This window comes from Macadamia integrifolia, unplaced genomic scaffold, assembly GCF_013358625.1.
Source record: "Macadamia integrifolia cultivar HAES 741 unplaced genomic scaffold, SCU_Mint_v3 scaffold2316, whole genome shotgun sequence".
Taxonomy (NCBI): domain Eukaryota; kingdom Viridiplantae; phylum Streptophyta; class Magnoliopsida; order Proteales; family Proteaceae; genus Macadamia; species Macadamia integrifolia.
Window position 1 is genome coordinate 26,960 of NW_024868632.1, and position 6,092 is coordinate 33,051.

A 6,092-nucleotide genomic window follows, 5' to 3' on the forward strand; every position below is an offset into this window, starting at 1 on the left:
TCAATATAGGTGTTGCCTATGACACAAGATATGGTAGGGCTCCCTGGATCCTTATACTTGGCTACTATGGGCTGAGTAATTATGGAACTAATGTTACCTGCCAAGAACACCTTTTTGGGCACACTAGTGATACGTTTGTGAGTACACAAATCTTTTAGTACCTTTGCATAGGCGGGGATCTGGGATATGACATCCAAAAGAGGGATGTTCACTTCTACCTTTTTGAAGACTTCTAAAATTTTATCCATGGAAGCAGTCTTCTTTTTGTGTACCAAGCGATTAGGAAATGGGACAGGATGAACATAAGGACTGTTAGGGATTTGCCCCTGTTCAGAAGAATCATTTTTGGTTTCCTCAACCAAATCATCTTTAGTTTCAGAAAAATCTTTAGGTTCATCAGACGAACCTGGAACAAGAGGCACACTTGTGTCCTCAACTGAAGAAGAGTTAACAGGACTAATAGATGGGGAAGATTTAGAAACACTCTGTTGGTACTCTCTACCACTCCTAAGGGCATAAACAATATTGCATTGGTTAGAGGGCCCTTGTTGAGTCTGACCTTGTACTATATTCAGTGGTGCATTAGTTGGTCCTTGTGAACTAACAGGCTGATGATGCCTAGGTTAGGCTCTGGTTGACTGGGTAAAGTTCCCTTCTCCCTCTCACGTATAATTGAGACAACTTAGGTAAGTTCTCTCGTAAGATTTTGATGGCTTTTCATGAGGAGGGCCATATTTTTTTCCAAGTCACTTATTCTACTTGCCTCTCTAATGTTGGTAAACCCAGGGGGTTGCTGATAAGATGATAGGAGAGGGGCCCTAGGAAAACTAGCCTGAGGTCTTACATTTGACCTAGGAAATATATTTTGAGAAAAAGATTGTTGTGCAAAGGGAGGCCTTTGGGGTCCAGGTTGACCTTGATTATAGAAATTGGAAGGTCCTGCTTGGTTGCCCTGATTCCAAGAGAAATTTGGGTGATTTCTCCATCCTGGATTGTAGGTGTTACTATATGGATTATTCTGGTATAAGACATTAACACTATCATTAGAAGTGCCCCCAGAGGTGTTGGGGCATTCTTCTATGACATGTCCAGGGGATTGACACCAAGCACAAATCTTAACCAAATTGACTGATGATGGCTCTCTATGAACAATATCCTCAATCCTCTTGATTAGGCTATCCAAATGGGCTTCCTTGGCCACTATCCCATCCACAAAATATCCTTTTCCTCCTATGGTTCTTTCAATCTCTTGGGTTGATTCCCACTCATGGGTTTTGTCAGCTGAGTCAAGTAAGAATTCCCATGCCTTTCCTTCATCTGTAAAGGATGTGAATCCCTTAGGGCACATAGACTCTATCATTTGTTTAGTTGGGTAATCAATACCCTCATAAATTATTTGACATAAATGCCATAGGTCTAGGCCATGGTGAGGGCATTCTTGGAGTAGATCCTTGAATCTCTCCATAAGTTTGGAAAATGACTCACTAGGCTTTTGTCTAAATTGAAGGATATCACTTCTAAGCTTATTGGTCTTCTGAGTTGGGAAAAACTTCTTAAGGAAGACAACTGTGAACTGTTCCCTTGAGGTTATGGAATTTGTGGGTAACCCATACAACCACTTCTTAGCTTGGTCTTTCAATGCAAAAGTGATAAACCTAAGCTTAACAGCATCATCAGAAAGCTGTTGGATCTTAATTAGAACACATACCTCTTCAAATTCCCTTAGAAATAGGTATGCATCCTCAGAGGTCAACCCATGAAAGTGGGGCAACATAGTGATGTATTGAGATTTGAGTTCAAAATTATTGCCCTGGGCTTGTGGTAGAACTATGCAGGAAGGTTGGGCTGTTCTAGCAGGGTAGAACCTATCTTTTAGAGATTTAGGTGAAGGGTTTTGCTGTTGGTCTCCCATATTGAAGGGTTTTAAAGAGAGCAAACGTATAGGGTCACTACTTGTTGGATCTCTTCTTTCTAACCGATTCTTAGTATTACGTACCCACTTAACCCTCATGCAACAGAAAACTACCCGCAACTAAAGTAAGACAAGCACAAAAGAATGGATAGCAAAACTTTTTTTTTTTTAATGATTTTTTTGATTTTTTTTTTTTGGCTTTTTGGGAGCTTATCGGCAGGGATCTGGGGTTGCTCAGGTCAATTCCTGAGGTACTGCTATAGGGCGAAACCTGTCTTTATCATACTGTGAGGCATGGCGACCTCCACTGATACAACTATTATTGCAAGTTGTTCTTCTCAGGAATTCAATAAAAGAAAAGGAAAAATATAAAACAAAGCAAACAAAGCACTCCGATTGACCAAAAGAAAGTGAAAATAACATGGAACTATCTCCCCGGCAACGGCGCCAAAAACTTATTTTTCAAATTTAAAATGTAACCGCAAGCGTACGGATCAGTGTAGCTACGGGTCGAACACAGGGAGAGCAGCCACTTTATTTTTTTATTTCTTTTAATAATGCGAAAGTGAACCGATTAATGGTTGTAATCTAATTCTATTTACCGTCCTAAACATATGTATCTAAAATAACATCCTAACCATTCGTCATCTAAGAATTTAAAGACGCAAGCCACACAATTAAAATTAAATAAATAAATAACTGAAAAAACACAACCCACGCAATTAAAAAATAATAATAAAGAAAAAAAATGCTGAAATAAAAATAAAGTAAAAGAAAAGGGATAAAGCTAGAGAGAGACTCACAAGTTGGTTTCTCTACTTAGCCCGAGGGATGCATCATAATATGAGCTTCCCTACTTGACCAGAGAGTCACTCTTATAAGGGTTACTCTACTTGGCTTTAGGGAAAAGGAGACAATTAAAATAAAAGCAATAAATTGATGGTTCTATGGCTAGGAGGGGCAAAGCCAACGCATACACTAGCCATGAACCTTGGGGGAAAGGAATAGCAATAATGTAACGACTGAAAATAAAAATCCTAAATTAAGAAAGAAAGGGTAGTCAAAAGAGGGAATGAGAGGGGGGAGAGAAGACTACTGAAGGAGCCTACTTACTTGAATCAATGCTTGAACTTGAAAAAAAAAATTGCTCCACGGCTCGTGATCTTGTCACCTAGATCTAAGCCTAGAACTATAACTTAAAAAATTACAACTCAATTGCATAAATCATAAACATAAAAGGGTTGAATAAAAATAAAAGAGTGCTTGCATTAATTGAAATAAAAAAAAAAACTATTACAAAAGTGATTGAAGAAAAGATAAAGAAGAACTAAAACTAAAGAGAGAGCAAGAGAAAGAGAGAGCAACTAAAAAAACTAGAAGAAGAATGAATTGTCTCTCCTCCTCTTACATGAATTGTATTTATAAGGAATGGGGAGGTAGGGTAACAATTTTCTCTTTCCTAAAAGAGAGAAACCCACAATTAATTGTGAGATCTTTTGAGACCAAAAGTGCTAAGGTGGAAGAGAGAGAAGAGAGAAATAAACTTTGAGAAATTTCTTATAATTTGTTTGCTTATTTTCTTTCCTTTTTTTTTCTAATTTATTTTTCTTCTTTTTCTCCCTCTAAGGGACGATTTTCTTCTTGCTTTATGTGATTTGGACAATCTTTTGGTGGGTGATGATGTGGAGGAGAGAGAAGATTTGGACAATCTTTATTTCTCTTCTTTCTTTTTTTTTTCTTCTCTTCTTGCGCAAGAACCCTTCCACGATTTTGCTTGCTTCTAATTTGATGTGGAAATCCCCTCCATGCCCTTAGTGCTTTAACTGAGTGAAAAGCAGAAAATCTTCAACAAAATTCTCTAAAAAAAAACAATCATAAGATTCGAACTAGAGACCTCTTGGTGAGCAAGGGAATTTTGTACACCATAGCTCACCAACTACGCTAGGTAGTTGTTGTTACCAAAAACAAATCTTTAATCACTTAAGGATGTGGTCCATCGATCCTTATTGACATTTGGAGTATTCCTTGTACCTCTGGGACAATTACAAACGGGTTGGTTCTGCATCTCGGTTCAGTTCTAATCCATTATTCTTTTTTTGACCCGAAAAGAATAATCATTTGTACGGGTGACCAAACGAATGTGTACTTTTAATTGAACAAGTCCATCTTGCTCAGAATTTCGTCCTCTTCGCAACCATGAAAAGAAATAGGACCTCTTTACGTGTAAAATTGAAGATATAGCATCCGATAATCCTTAAGGCCTTGAAAATATAAAACCTGCAAAAAGAGAGTAAAACCCAAGGTAGCTCCATTCTAAATATGTAAAATGCATGTTTTACTACCCTAGATTTCACACATAAATGTGCTCATCAGTTACCCAGATCTTCCTCCCTTTCCCTGCAATTGATGTAATTTTCTTTCAATCCACATCTCTCAATTGTCATAACTCTTTTATTCAAATTCTAGAACCTGTCGAATCTTCAAGAATGCTCAAGATCATTAGTTAACAACTATTTTTTTTTTCTAAATAGATCATGTATATTAAATGAATAAAAAATAAAATAGAAACATAAAATAAAGCTGAAAAGATCCGAAACACCAAACAAAATCAATTAGATAAGTCTCCCACCTTCAACATTGGCATCTGCAAAGGAGCGAACTTGAGAATATAGTTTTTAACTGCCTAGAACCTCAATGATTCTGATTTAGTGAATTGATCAGAATCCGCCAAAACCTAGAAACTAGTAATAGTAACCCTAAACTTGTAATAGTAGCCCATGGCTCAATGTCTATCTCCACTAATTGTTTTAAGGTTTGAAAAAAAAATTATTTTTATTAAAATAAATTTCTATTTTATTTTTTTGAAAGGTTTCATATAGTAATGCATGAACACAGTTAACACTTAATTATAAATTTACTCAATTTAGTCAGAACCGGCTGATTTTGACCCCATACAACCTACATCTTAGAAATTCAGTAAAGAAAAATTAATTATTAGAGTAATAGTATTTAATAATATCATTATATTCTTTTTTAGGGATTATATTATGTAGGATCAAGAGCTTGCTTTGCGGAGAAGGTGCAACTTTATTTCTTTAATGTCCAGCCAGCGCGACCGCAGTTCGAGCTGGGATCTGGGTAGAGACTTTGGGTCACCGGTGTGACGCCTAAATACCAGAGCAACCATGCTTTTGGGGATACTCGAACCCACGACCACCTGCTCTGATACCACTTGTAGGATCAAGCGCTTGCCATCCAAAAGCCCGTGACTTGTGGAGAATGTGCAACTTTATTTCCTTAATGTCCAGCCAGCGCGATAGCGGTTTAAGCCGTGATCTGAGTAGAGACTTTGCGCCACCGGTGCGACGCCCAATACCAGAGCCCCCATGCGCACCGGTCCCAACATATTACTGCTATGAAATCTCAAAACAGAAGAAGTAAAATATTTCCTAGACACAAGGCATGCACCCAAGGGGTAAGGTTATCATTTTATGTTCCTTGTGTCTACAGCTTTGGGGAGCTCTCAAGCAAAAAACTTTGTCCCTAATAAACATGAGTTTTGATCTGATCCCAAATCCATTTTAATAGAATAAAAATTACTATCATGGCTTCAAAGAAAGAAAGAAATAACCCTCCTGCAACACCTCCCAAATTACTTATCTACTTGTACTGTTTCAATGTCCGGAATAGAATGTACAAGCCGTAAACTCGAATGTCCTAACTTCGACTCCCACTAGGCACACTTTGGGCCACTAACACGGGGTGTTTAGTGCTCTTCACTGCTTTCAGTGAAAGTTGAATGGTTCTCATTCAACACCAGTATGACCCAGTCTATGTGGTTGTGGGGTCAGTATAGGCCTGTGGGACTAGTCAAGCCGAAGGCCTGGATACCTGCTATTAGCAAAAAAAAAAAAAAAAAATCCGAAATAGAATAGGTGTTAGGATCGAAATTGGTTGTGATCAATCTAACTTCGATGTTCCGATCCAATCGATTCTAGGGCTTTTTCTGGATCACTAGTGTTTCATATCGGGGGGTCGATTCTTGAATTCCAACCAGTTCTAATTCTAGGACTTTTCTTATTGGATTGTTGGGTTTTTAGATTTGAGGGGTCAATTCTTGAATAATTCTCTGAGAACGATTCAGGTCAACTTCAATCCAAACGATTTTGACTCTAGAACA

The 6,092-nt window shown here is 37.8% G+C and overlaps 1 non-coding gene across 1 annotated transcript; it reads left to right on the plus strand.

Moving 5' to 3' along the window:
- Positions 1 to 1,418: 1,418 nt before the first annotated feature.
- LOC122066278 lies at positions 1,419 to 1,525 on the plus strand. Its single transcript, XR_006136322.1, has one exon. It is a non-coding gene; the product is annotated as a small nucleolar RNA R71 (small nucleolar RNA).
- The last annotated feature ends 4,567 nt before the right edge of the window (positions 1,526 to 6,092 follow it).